The 14,749-nt window shown below is 40.6% G+C and overlaps 1 long non-coding RNA gene across 1 annotated transcript; it reads right to left on the bottom strand.

The window, feature by feature from the left end:
• Positions 1-7,890: 7,890 nt before the first annotated feature.
• Positions 7,891-8,735, bottom strand: LOC124285658. Its single transcript, XR_006900863.1, has 3 exons — positions 8,643-8,735; positions 8,352-8,420; positions 7,891-7,984 (listed from the first exon to the last, which is right to left on the bottom strand). It is a non-coding gene; the product is annotated as an uncharacterized LOC124285658 (long non-coding RNA).
• Between the last annotated feature and the right edge of the window lie 6,014 nt (positions 8,736-14,749).

Below are 14,749 nucleotides of genomic sequence, written 5' to 3' on the forward strand. Positions count from 1 at the left end.
TATTCAAGGTTCACCGGGGATTGTGTAACGAGGATGTGGGTGATGGAGAGTCATAAGCTGTGACCTACTGCGGTGTCGAAGAAGAAGCGAGTATCATTCATTATGCCTTTGAAGTAGTCGCTGACGCTTCCTTCAAATCCCTGCTTCGTCATGATCTGGAAACCAAATGTAATGCCGTTAGTATATTGATTCGGAAGAGCCACAGGTGCACTTAACACCACACATGGACAAACATACATGACCGCCCTCACTCATGCGTAAGTCCCAACCTTTAACACCACACATGGACAAACATACATGACCGCCCTCACTCATGCGTCAGTCCATACCTTTAACACCACACATGGACAAACATACATGACCGCCCTCACTCATGCGTCAGTCCCAACCTTTAACACCACACATGGACAAACATACATGACCGCCCTCACTCATGCGTCAGTCCCAACCTTTAACACCACACATGGACAAACATACATGACCGCCCCCAGTCATGCGACAGTGCCTACCTTTAACACCACACATGGACAAACATACATGACCGCCCTCACTCATGCGTCAGTCCCAACCTTTAACACCACACATGGACAAACATACATGACCGAGTTCACTCATGCGTCAGTCCATACCTTTAACACCACACATGGACAAACATACATGACCGCCCTCACTCATGCGTAAGTCCCAACCTTTAACACCACACATGGACAAACATACATGACCGAATTCACTCATGCATCAGTCCCAACCTTTAACACCACACATGGAAAAACATACATGACCGCCCTCACTCATGCGTCAGTCCCAACCTTTAACACCACACATGGACAAACATACATGACCGCCCTGACTCATGCGTCAGTCCATACCTTTAACACCACACATGGACAAACATACATGACCGCCCTCACTCATGCGTCAGTCCCAACCTTTAACACCACACATGGACAAACATACATGACCGAGTTCACTCATGCGTCAGTCCATACCTTTAACACCACACATGGACAAACATACATGACCGCCCTCACTCATGCGTCAGTCCCAACCTTTAACACCACACATGGACAAACATACATGACCGCCCTCACTCATGCGTCAGTCCATACCTTTAACACCACACATGGACAAACATACATGACCGCCCTCACTCATGCGTAAGTCCTAACCTTTAACACCACACATGGACAAACATACATGACCGAGTTCACTCATGCGTCAGTCCATACCTTTAACACCACACATGGAAAAACATACATGACCGCCCTCACTCATGCGTCAGTCACAACCTTTAACACCACACATGGACAAACATACATGACCGCCCTCACTCATGCATAAGTCCATACCTTTAACACCACAAATGGACAAACATACATGCCCGCCCTCACTCATGCGTCAGTCCCAACCTTTAACACCACACATGGACAAACATACATGACCGCCCTCACTCATGCGTCAGTCCCAACCTTTAACACCACACATGGACAAACATACATGACCGCCCTCACTCATGCGTCAGTCCATACCTTTAACACCACACATGGACAAACATACATGACCGCGCTCACTCATGCGTCAGTCCATACCTTTAACACCACACATGGACAAACATACATGACCGCCCTCACTCATGCGTCAGTCCCAACCTTTAACACCACACATGGACAAACATACATGACCGAGTTCACTCATGCGTCAGTCCATACCTTTAACACCACACATGGACAAACATACATGACCGCCCTCACTCATGCGTAAGTCCCAACCTTTAACACCACACATGGACAAACATACATGACCGAGTTCACTCATGCATCAGTCCCAACCTTTAACACCACACATGGAAAAACATACATGACCGCCCTCACTCATGCGTCAGTCCCAACCTTTAACACCACACATGGACAAACATACATGACCGCCCTCACTCATGCGTCAGTCACAACCTTTAACACCACACATGGACAAACATACATGACCGCCCTCACTCATGCGTAAGTCCCAACCTTTAACACCACACATGGACAAACATACATGTCGCCGTCACTCATGCGTCAGTCCATACCTTTAACACCACACATTGACAAACATACATGACCGCCCTCACTCATGCGTCAGTCCCAACCTTTAACACCACACATGGACAAACATACATGACCGCCCTCACTCATGCGTAAGTCCCAACCTTTAACACCACACATGGACAAACATACATGACCGAGTTCACTCATGCGTCAGTCACAACCTTTAACACCACACATGGACAAACATACATGACCGCCCTCACTCATGCGTCAGTCCATACCTTTAACACCACACATGGAAAAACATACATGACCGCCCTCACTCATGCGTCAGTCCCCACCTTTAACACCACACATTGACAAACATACATGACCGCCCTCACTCATGCGTCAGTCCATACCTTTAACACCACACATTGACAAACACACATGCCCGCGCTCACTCATGCGTCAGTCCCAACCTTTAACACCACACATGGACAAACATACATGACCGCCGTCACTCATGCGTCAGTCCCAACCTTTAACACCACACAATGACAAACATACATGACCGCCCTCACTCATGCGTCAGTCCATACCTTAACACCACACATGGACAAACATACATGACCGCCCTCACTCATGCATCAGTCCCAACCTTTAACACCACACATGGACAAACATACATGACCGCCGTCACTCATTCGTCAGTCCATACCTTGAACACCACACATGGACAACCATACATGACCGCCCTCACTCATGCGTCAGTCCCCATCTTTAACACCACACATGGACAAACATACATGCCCGCCGTCACTCATGCGTCAGTCCATACCTTTAACACCACGCATGGATAAACATACATGCCCGCGCTCACTCATGCGTCAGTCCATACCTTCTGCATGTTGCCGACGATCCTGTCCACCTCACGGAGGCCGATGTCGTGGACCTCTTGTGCCGTCATGTCGACGGAGAGATACCACCTGATGCAAGCCTCATAGAACTCCCGTCCTCCATCCAGAGAGCTGATGCCGATATCGGGGCGGGTGTTGGGCATATACTCCTGTGACAATAAAATATAAAACCTTTCCGAACTGAACACATACTGAACATTAGGAACTGAACGTGTGCTTAATATCATAGTGTCTGTTCCAGCTAACAAACTAACGACAGACATTCAGTAGATGTGTACAGCATGTATGTATTAAATACAATACTACTCGAATCCATTTGTAGGAGTTCATTGTCCATATGAACACCTCCATCTTAAAACAGTAAATCTCAAATATACTACCCATCAAAAGTGAAGATTCACCTAAAACGCTCACTATATGTTATGTATTATATATGGTTACATGGAAGATGAATTTCTCCACTAACTTCTGGGAACCAACTGCAAACCTTATGCAGATGAATTGTACGAGGATTATGCATCAAATGCTAAAAAACATGTGCAAGTATCGTTCATGCAAACAGCTACGTTTTGGTGTAAAGTTTTGATAAGAATTCGCTGATTTCACTGATTTTCATCATTTACTGAATTCATGACAATAATCTTTTCAACGTTACGAATTTGCTTTACAATACATTAGTTCATGTATAAACAGTATCTTTAAACTGAAGTGGAAATTTGGCAAAATCAAGTTTAGAACAGTTGACTGAAGAAAGTGGCTACATTTACACCAGTGAGTCTAAACTTTTGATGAGTAGTATAGAAAGAAATGTCAGAAGTATGCATATGATGAACTGGTTTTAATACTTATGAAGTGCTTAAGCAGCATAAACGAGACACAATAACAAAAAGCAATATTCTACATAAATATTTGAAACTCATTATACCTGCCAAATATCACATTAGATCTTACATTTTTTATGAATTGCTGCATATTCCTGAAAGCTGTCTGTAGATCGGTCACTGCTTGCAGCCCTCGTTGTTTTAGCGATTCTCTGTGTGAGAAACAAATGCCGATCTTAGTTGTTTGTAGTAAGGAAAACAATGGTTTATGTGCAATCATGTGACAAACCTGAAGATGTTAAAGTAGGCATAAAACTATTTGTGACGGGAAGGACGGGTCATCTGTCCCCTTTTAATTCACAAGACGTTTACCCACTCTGTTTTTATTACACATCGTCCAATTAAAAATAAGATTTCCTTGACGTGAGAAGCAAAGATGCATTTTATCAATTTGTTACCCGTGTGAAAAGTTATCAAATTCCAGATAGTTCCCCCAAGCACAATCCAACTATGCATAATAATTCCACAATAGCCAAATAGTTCCACTGAAACGCATCAGTGTCTCAGAATATGAAACAGCGTTTTAAAAAAATACAACATTAAGAAACTTCTTAGTCTCATTTATTATCAACATTAAATATTTCAAAGTAATGTCAGAATATCTGATAAGTAGTCCGACCCGTGCATTTCGAACCGTCCATCGTGACTGTTAGCTCTCGTTATTGCGCCAGGTTAGGCTTAAGTCATTACAGAGTGGAAATGCTAAAAACCCAGAAGTTTCTTCAACGTCAAAACACACCAATGGCATAAAATGACTCCAAAACATTTGACGGTTATTCAACGAGCACTTCTATGTGAACAATTGTATCTAACGACAGTCAATGTCTGATAAAGACATTGGGAGGTATGTGACCCGCACCTTGATATGATCAGTGATCATGAAGCACGAAGTTACGGAACAAACTGGCAGTTTCTGTTCAAATGTGTAAGAAAACAATCTGTACTGGATACAGTGGTGCAATATGAATTTGATGATGTATCTGCGCACTTTGGCAGGATTATTTTTCATCGCCGAAAGTAGGACTGGAAAGCATATTGTGTACCACATCTGTATTCGTTTTTTGTGAATTGAATGGCATAACCACATTATGTTTGTGTACGATGTTGGAGCAGGACTGGTGTGACTATTGTGGTATTTATTACCCATGTTGGGCAGGACTGGTGTGACTATTGTGGTATTTATTGCCTATGTTGGGCAGGGCTGGTGTGACTATTGTGGTATTTATTACCCATGTTGGGCAGGACTAATGTGACTATTGTTGTATTTATTGCCAATGTTGGGGCAAATCATGTGTGACTATTGTGGTATTTATTACCCATGTTGGGCAGGACTGGTGTGACTATTGTGGTATTTATTGCCCATGTTGGGCAGGACTAATGTGACTATTGTGGTATTTATTACCCATGTTGGGCAGGACTAATGTGACTATTGTGGTATTTATTGCCAATGTTGGGGCGAATCATGTGTGACTATTGTGGTATTTATTACCCATGTTGGGCAGGACTGGTGTGACTATTGTTGTATTTATTGCCCATGTTGGGCAAATCATGTGTGACTATTGTGGTATTTATTGCCCATGTTGGGCAGGACTGGTGTGACTATTGTGGTATTTATTACCCATGTTGGGGCAAATCATGTGTGACTATTGTGGTATTTATTACCCATGTTGGGGCAAATCATGTGTGACTATTGTGGTATTTATTGCCCATGTTGGGGCAAATCATGTGTGACTATTGTGGTATTTATTGCCCATGTTGGGCAGGACTGGTGTGACTATTGTGGTATTTACTGCCCATATAGGGCAGGACTTGTGTGACTATTGTGGTATTTATTGCCCATGTTGGGGCAAATCATGTGTGACTATTGTGGTATTTATTGCCCATGTTGGGCAGGACTGGTGTGACTATTGTTGTATTTATTGCCCATGTTGGGGCAAATCATGTGTGACTATTGTGGTATTTATTGCCCATGTTGGGCAGGACTGGTGTGACTATTGTGGTATTTACTGCCCATATAGGGCAGGACTTGTGTGACTATTGTGGTATTTATTGCCCTTGTTTGGCAGGACTTGTGTGACTATTGTGGTATTTATTGCCCATGTAGGGCAGGACTGGTGTGACTATTGTTGTATTTATTGCCCATGTTGGGCAGGACTGGTGTGACTATTGTGGTACTTATTGCCCATGTAGGGCAGGACTGGTGTGACTATTATTGTATGTATTTCCCATGTTGGGCAGGACCTGTGTGACTATTGTGGTATTTATTGCCCATGTTGGGCAGGACTGGTGTGACTATTGTGGTACTTATTGCCCATGTTGGGCAGGACTGGTGTGACTATTGTTGTATGTATTGCCCATGTGGGGCAGGACCTGTGTGACTATTGTGGTATTTATTGTCCATGTTGGGCAGGACTAGGGTGACCATTGTGGTATTTTTTGCCCATGTTGGGCACGTCTCGTGTGACTATTGTGCTATTTACTGCCAATGTTGGGGAGGACTAGGGTGACCATTATGGTATTTTTTGCCCATGTAGGGCAGAATTAATGTGACTATTGTGGTATTTATTGTCCATGTTGGGCTGGACTTGTCTGATTATTTTGGTATTTATTGCCCATGTTGGTCAAGACTTCTGAGACTATTTTGGTACTTATTGCGCATGTTGGGGCAAATCATGTGTGACTATTGTTGTATTTATTTCCCATGTTGGGCATGACTGGTGTGACTATTGTTGTATTTATTGCCCATGTAGGGCAGGACTTGTGTGACTATTGTGGTATTTATTGCCCTTGTTGGACAGGACTTGTGTGACTATTGTGGTATTTATTGCCCATGTAGGGCAGGACTGGTGTGACTATTGTGGTATTTATTGCCCATGTTGAGCATGACTTGTGTGACTATTGTGGTATTTACTGCCCATATAGGGCAGGGCTTGTGTGACTATTGTTGTATTTAATGCCCATGTAGGGCATGACTTGTGTGACTATTGTGGTATTTATTGCCCATATTGGGCAGGACTTGTGTGACTATTGTGGTATTTATTGCCCATGTTGGGCAGGACTAGTTTGACTATTGTTGTATTTATTGGCCATGTTGGGCAGGACTAGGGTGACCATTGTGGTATTTTTTGCCCATGTAGGGCAGAACTACTGGACTATTGTGGTATTTATTGTCCATATTGGGCTGGACTTGTATGATTATTTTGGTATTTATTGCCCATGTTGGTCAAGACTTCTGAGACTATTTTGGTATTTATTGCGCATGTTGGGCAGGACTTTTGTGACTATTGTTGTATTTATTTCCCATGTTGGGCATGACTGGTGTGACTATTGTTGTATTTATTGCCTATGTTGGGCAGGACTTATGTGACTATTGTGGTATTTATTGTCCATATTGGGCAGGACTAATGTGACTATTGTGGTATTTATTGCCAATTTTGGGGAAATCATGTGTGACTATTGTGGTATTTATTGCCCATGTTGGGCAGGATTGGTGTGACTATTGTGGTATTTACTGCCCATATAGGGCAGGATTTATTGACTATTGTTGTTTTAATGCCCATGTAGGGCAGGACTTGTGTGACTATTGTGGTATTTATTGCCAATGTTGGGCAGGAACTTGTGTGACTATTGTGGTATTTATTGCCCATGTGACTATTGTGGTATTTATTGCCCATGTAGGGCAGGACTTGTGTGACTATTGTGGTATTTATTGCCCATGTAGGGCAGGACTGGTGTGACTATTGTGGTATTTATTGCCCATGTTGGGGCAGTACTTGTGTGACTATTGTTGTATTGATTGCCCATGTTGGGCATGACTGATGTGACTATTGTGGTATTTATTGCCCATGTTGGGCAGGACTGGTGTAACTATTGTTGTATGTATTGCCCATGTGGGGCAGGACCTGTGTGACTATTGTGGTATTTATTGTCCATGTTGGGCAGGACTAGTTTGACTATTGTGGTATTTATTGCCCTTGTTTGGCTGGATTTGTGTGACTATTGTTGTATTTATTTCCCTTGTTGGACTGCACTTGTATGCAGGAGTTCACAGGCAACGGAGGACCTACCTGACTTCTGGGTCAACTGTACCGTTGTCCAAGGTACCAAGAAAGGGAGCGTAGAACACTGATTCATTGGTCTGACCCATCAAGGCATCGAACTGTTCCTCAACACGAATCTGAAGTTTAGACATGTCTGAATCTGAAATACAGAACCGACTACAAACTATTTCATAACTTTCATGGGAATGAATATTTTCATGTCACTCTTGCAAACTGAACAGGCATACAATATGTCAGGGTATACATGCTGCTTGTATTTATTTGTATGCGTGGTTAATATAATGCAGTGACGTCACACCCAGTGTTCGTTAGACAATGTAGTGTGAGAAGCCTATTAATCACGTTAGAATCGCTAACATGAATTACCATTAACCGTGAATTCCGTTTGATCCAATTTCACTCGCTCCTTCCCTCCATCCCTCCCTCCCTCTCTCCTCGCTTACCTCCTCCCTCCTCCCTCATCGACCACATTGTTATCAGTACCAATGACTGGTTATGGGAAGTCCTGTTTAGCTCCATGGCAGTCCTCATCAATGTTTGGAATTCCTGGTACTGAAACAGCAACAAGATGATGTGAGTTGATGGGTAGGATGCCACATTGGTTGTAGCACGTGTCAGCCATTTTGTTAACATGTGAATATTGAAACCAAAAGAAAATGTTTTTAAGTCATCTTTAAACTTGGCGTATAATCTGTAGATCAAAATCATGTATAACATTTTAGCTCTAAATTTCAAAACGTAAGTTGAGTTGTATAAAGTTTATGTTGTAGGTACTTGGTCAGGCATTTTCTGCAGTCTGGCGATATAGTTCTCGTAGTCGCCCCGAGTGAAGAATGGTAAGGAATCGACAAACGAAGAGGGATTCCTTTGAATACCGTCCATGAAACTGACCGGATTCAGGTTCTGGTATCTGCAAAAGTTTATACCGGACATTGAAACCACAGCAAAAAGTAATACCAGAGCATGAATACCATACTAAATAGCCCTTGGGCAATATTTGACTAGGAGTTAGGACAAGGTATATGATTCACCGTTACTGTTTACTTTTAAAGGTTCTCAGGTTATACATGTTATCTGAAGCCTTACTGGCACACAATACGTGTTCCTATGGTGCCATTTGTACCTGACTTGATCATCATGTGCGGGTGACCAGGTCTCCATGCCGACGCTATTCACTGTGTAGACTTGCATCCCTTAGGCAGCAAAAACAGTGATCGTTGGTTCAAATCCCAGAAATATCCTGGTTATGTTCTAGGTCTGCCAGACCCTTAGTCATGCAAAAGGAACCTCTATCACATCGGGACTTTCCATCAAAATTACGCCAAGACGCCGAAATTGAAATACTTCCAGAGCGGCGTTAAATGTAACTCACTCACTCACTCACTCAAAACGTTCCCCTTACTCTCTCCACTCCCAGCCCCGGATGTAGGTGGTCAGCATGTCGTCCAGGATCTTGTAGTTGACCAGGTCTGACTTACTCAGGTCAGTCTGAGAGATGTCCTCCAGTCGGTTGTGGAAGGAGTCAGCCTTCTCCTGATGAGGTAATGACAAAGGCTGATTAGTTTTCTCTTAAAACATTTAAATGTCAGAAAACTAACTGTCAGATATTTTCCTTCAAAATTGTACTTTTACATTGAATATGACTTGCATGTACCTTTCTGATGATGAACATAGACATGTTGAAGGACTCCAGCTGATCATCATAATTGTGTATGCCCTTCGTGGTGGCGGTTACCGGTCTGTCGGACATTCGCCAGGCAAAAAACTCATTGTGTAGCGTTGAGAGATCTCTAGAAGCACTCCCTTAAAGAAAGGTGTACGGTGTATGATTACAACCATTGTTGACACATTTGTCCGATATTAACTAGGACAACATTAACCATAATCGTATACGTGTCACATCAAGAATATAATACGACCAAGATCTCTCTGCTCCTAAATATATCCTCCTGGACCATCATGTACCCACCGTGACATATGTCAGCCCATGATACTACGCAGAGGATCATCGACAGCGGGATCCACATCCTGAAATATGGAAACAAAACTCAATGAAATATATAACAAACAAAACATGTCATAACGTTTTCTCGAGGTTCACATATTATTATGAATTATTATAGATTCTGATATATATTCTTTACAAAAGAAATGGTTTCTTTTCGTGCAATAAAATATAGTGATTACCAGCTGGACGTATGGACGTGCACTGACATGCATGTAGACATAGACGACATACATGTATGCTTGAAAACCTTATGGACCATCCATAAGATATAGTTAGGGGGAGAGGGTAATTAATTTTGTACACATGTACTAGGGGGTCAGCAACTTTGTACATAAAAATATCTAAAATTTATGCTTCCAAAGTTTGGGTGGGTGGTGGGTCATTGATTTTGTACACGAAATGCGGAGGGGAAGGTGGGGGAGGGTCATTACTCTGTACATTAATATTAGGGGGTGTCATTCACATTGTACATGCTTCTCCATAACAATCATCATCACCCCTACCCCACCCCCCTAGCCATAAATTATGAACGGTCCCTTATCAAGGTCACCTTCAGCACCTTGAAGGGATTTAATGAGTCATCCAATGGATATTCCTCAAAACTTTATTATACATAATTCACATTTATATATTCTGTTCCCGATATAGTTGAATTGGATATCATATTTCTATCATGACATAATCGCTTTCATATTTACGTTCTCTATAATTTTCATTTTTTCGCAATTGTCATTTTAGAAGCTTAACATAGCCCACTGTTAGATGTGCCAGAAAAAAGTCATGGTTATTTTGATCTGCTGGTATAATCTTTCATTTTATATTGTCCAAGTTTCTCGTTCATATACAACTGTTGTCGGTTTGTCATTATGTCAGTCAAACCAGACCATGATGACACGAGGACGAAACAAGCGACTGGGGCAGTGACATCCAGCAGATGAAAATAAGTATGACATTGTCCTGGATTGTGTTAACAGGTCAGGCTGTGTGCCTGGTGGTCAGATGACATCGTGGTTGTAAGACTGTCTGTCAAGTCCCACCAATCATGCAGGTATGACCTTCAATGAAGCGACAGCGGGACTTACTCGGACATTTGTAATACAACCTGCAGTAAAACCTAACACAGTATTCTATCGTGACTATATCCCGGTCTTACCTGGAGATGACACAACTTTATGGATGATCAACAATAGCGACGTTTCGGTATAGGTTTTTATACCGTTTTCAAGCAACATGTCTGCATTTCAAACGGTATAAGGACCTATACCGAAACGTCGCTATTGTTAAAATAATGAAGTTGATCATCCATAAAGTTGTGTCATCTCTATACCAGCAACTTCTAAAATGCCACTCAAACAAATCGGTCTTACCTGGTATGACACATCTCGACAGGCGTCTCACCAACTCGGATGTCCTACCTGTTGTGACAAACATATGCTGTGATGAATAATTCTCACCAATCAACGCCGTCACATGCACTCTCAGTTAAGGGCTCTTCCCAACATATAATATAGATGATTTACAGGTCATTGTCTGTAGACACACGTACATGAATAGTTTTTATGTTCGTTTATGAAGTATTTATTCAGTTCGATGAGAGGTTGACAGCGGGGTAGTGCGGTGGGTGAAGTGTTCCATTCTCTAAATGGGCTGGGTGTGCGGAGATAGGTTTGCCATGACCTTATAGACTCAGTGTTTAATAATTTTTGTTCGCAAAAATTTGATTAATATCTTCTTTGTCTACCAATACATCTCCACTAAGGATCTAATATAATAAACTGTTTTATGATGTGCTTTTACAGGCATGTCGTCATTTTTCTGACTGCAGCAATAAGGAAACTGCGTGCTGGCGACTAGATGCTTGGAATCCCTGGCGAGACTCAACCTAAAAAAGTATAGGAATCTTAACTAAGAAAGTCTAATCCCAAATGTAACAGACTACTTTTAAAACATATTCATAGCAATAACGATGCTTCACAGTATATGTCTCTTGATGTGTTGGTGGGTCCATGTATTGTACCTAAGTATAACACGTTCAATACGTAACAAGCTGAGTGCGACCTACACTATTTCTGAATCGGGAATGTTGGCTGCTGCGTTGAACTCTACTGCTTTGTAGGTTCGGAATGAGCAGATATATGGGTTGAAATGAAGCTACCATCTCTACTTATCTCCGGGCACTTGCTGCACGACATCAACTAAACTCCAGTACACCTACTTCAGTATAAGTAATACACTATCTATCTGCTATGTACTTGTGTGTGTACAGATTCATCTGTGTTTTGTACAGTAAACCAGCTTGACAACTATTTTAATCTGAAGTCCGTGGCGCTACAAAAAGGATCTTAGATAAATTTATCTCGGCATATGAATCTCAATTGTGAGGATAACGGCAGGTGGATGTCTAGGATAAATAAAACCTCATGCTGACCTGCATAAATATAATCTAAGATATATGGGCCTCCAGATATAACCGTAACAAAGTAACAGCTGAAGTACTGTTTACAGACATGTTGCTCTACTAGACGATTGTCAGGGTAACCTTGGTAGTTCGCCAAGCAGAAATGTCATATCTTGTCTTGATAGTGACCCCTAATATTTTGGAGTCATATTAAACAACAGATAAAACCAAAAAGCAGCACGTCAAACTCCATATCAGCGACTGAATGGGTGTCATATTTTGGAACTGTCTTTAATACCATAAACACTGACATTGATCAAAATCATCTCAATAAAGCCGATCAGTTTGTGAAAGAACATGATGACCAAACTTGTAGTGCCTGTAATGATGATGACGTCAATCACATATTAAACAGTGAAATATCGAACGTTGAAATTCTTCAGGCTATTGGCAATCTCAGTGTTGGGAAAGCGCCTGGACCTAATGCAGTTACACCTGAGATGATTAAATCTTGTAAATCTGAACTGTTACCGTATTTTCATGTGTTATTTAATGCTATACTTTCTAGAGGTAAATTTCCTGTGGAATGGAACAAGGGATTAGTGGTACCATTACACAAAAAAGGAAAAGCCTCAGAAGTTAATAATTATAGAGTCATAACACTTACTGTCATTATGAATAAAGTGTTTACATTCATTTTGAACAAGAGATTAACACTGTTTTGTTCTTTGTATGAACAGCTGCCTGAATCACAAGCGGGGTTTAAAGCTGGTTACAGCACTCTAGACAACATTTTTATCTTACAATGTTTAGTACAAAAGTATCTTACAAAGACTAATGGTCGCTTTTACTGCTTGTTTGTTGATTTCAAAAAAGCATTTGATTCTATTAATAGAAAACTATTATGGTACTCTGTATTGAAAAGGGACATTCATGGTAAACTATTTAATGTTTTGTTTGATATGTATGCAAATGTAAAATCTGCTGTTAAAATAACTAATTTGTCAATATCCAATTATTTTGATACATTGAGTGGTGTGAAACAGGGATGTGTACTCAGCCCCTTGCTGTTCTCATTGTTTGTGGTAGAATTTGAAAATATGTTGTATGAATCCAATGTTAGGGATATTTTTGTAGGTCAAGAATTTATGGATATATTGTTGTTATCTTATGCAAATGACTTGTGTGTGTTTGATGACAGTGTTGTTGGTTTGCAGAGAAAACTTGATGTACTTTAGCAGTATAGTATTAAATGGGGATTAAATGTTAATCTAGATAAGACAGAGATATTAGTGTTTAGAAACGGTTGTAAGCTAAGGGGAACAGAAAAATTGATGTTTGGAAGTGATCAGGTTAAGATATCAACGTATTATAATTACCTGGGATTCTAATAGATTATGTTGGTCAAAAGCAATTAATGTTCTTGTTTAGAAAGCCAATAAGGCTTTATTTTCAGTTAAACACCTACAGTATAAGATGAAGAAAATTTCTCCCACTGTTTTATTTAAGATTTTTGATACACAGATAAAACCAATTTTACTTTATTCCAGTGAGGTATGGGGATTTTTTAAAATTGAATATGTTGAACGTTTTCACATTAAGTTTTGTAAATATGTTTTAGGTGTTGGGTATTATGTCTCAAATGATGCGGCTTTGGGTGAATGCGGTAGACATGGTCTGTTTATTGATTATCATAAACGATGTATTTCATTTTGGTTAAAATTGTTAGCAATGCCAACTGTTAGATATCCAAAACAATGTTATTATGTAAATCATTAGATGAATGTAATCGTATAACTTGGGCATCAAAGGTTAAACACTTACTATTTAGTTATGGCTTTGGTTTAGTGTGGATCACACATGAAGTGGGTGATAAAAACATGTTTCTTAATACTTTTGTACAAAGACTTAAAAACTGCAATCAACAAAATTGGTACTCTAAAATTTGTGATTCAAGTAAATTTTGTAATTTTAAAGAATATAAATCTCTTTTGTCAGTTGAATATTGTTTGTGTGCTATCCTAGAAAGAGAATACAGAAGACTTTTATGTTTTTTACGAATGTGTGAGCTCCCTTTACTGGTTAATATTGGCAGACGGGGTGACATTCCCCGCAGTAATAGCATATGTACATTTTGTGCGTTAGGTTGTGTAGAAGATGAATATCACTTCCTTCGAAAAGGGCCCATTGTATGACTATCTCAGATCAAAATATATACCAAGATTTTATTGTAAATCACCCACGATGTTTAAATTTAAAATTCTTTTAACATGTAATAAGATAAATATTTTGTTAAATGTTGCAAAGTTTATTAAGGAAGCTCTATTTCTCAGAAATTCCAATCTGTCATTATAATGATTATTTTGTATTATATGGTACATGGGCCGTTGGCCTTTATACCGAATAAAAGAATTGATTGACCTAATAATATATTTACCGTTGCATGACGTTGGCGATGTTGACATGTTGACGGTC

The sequence above is a fragment of the Haliotis rubra genome, unplaced genomic scaffold (assembly GCF_003918875.1).
Source record: "Haliotis rubra isolate DU_JTF1 unplaced genomic scaffold, ASM391887v1 Scf365, whole genome shotgun sequence".
Taxonomy (NCBI): Eukaryota; Metazoa; Mollusca; class Gastropoda; order Lepetellida; family Haliotidae; genus Haliotis; species Haliotis rubra.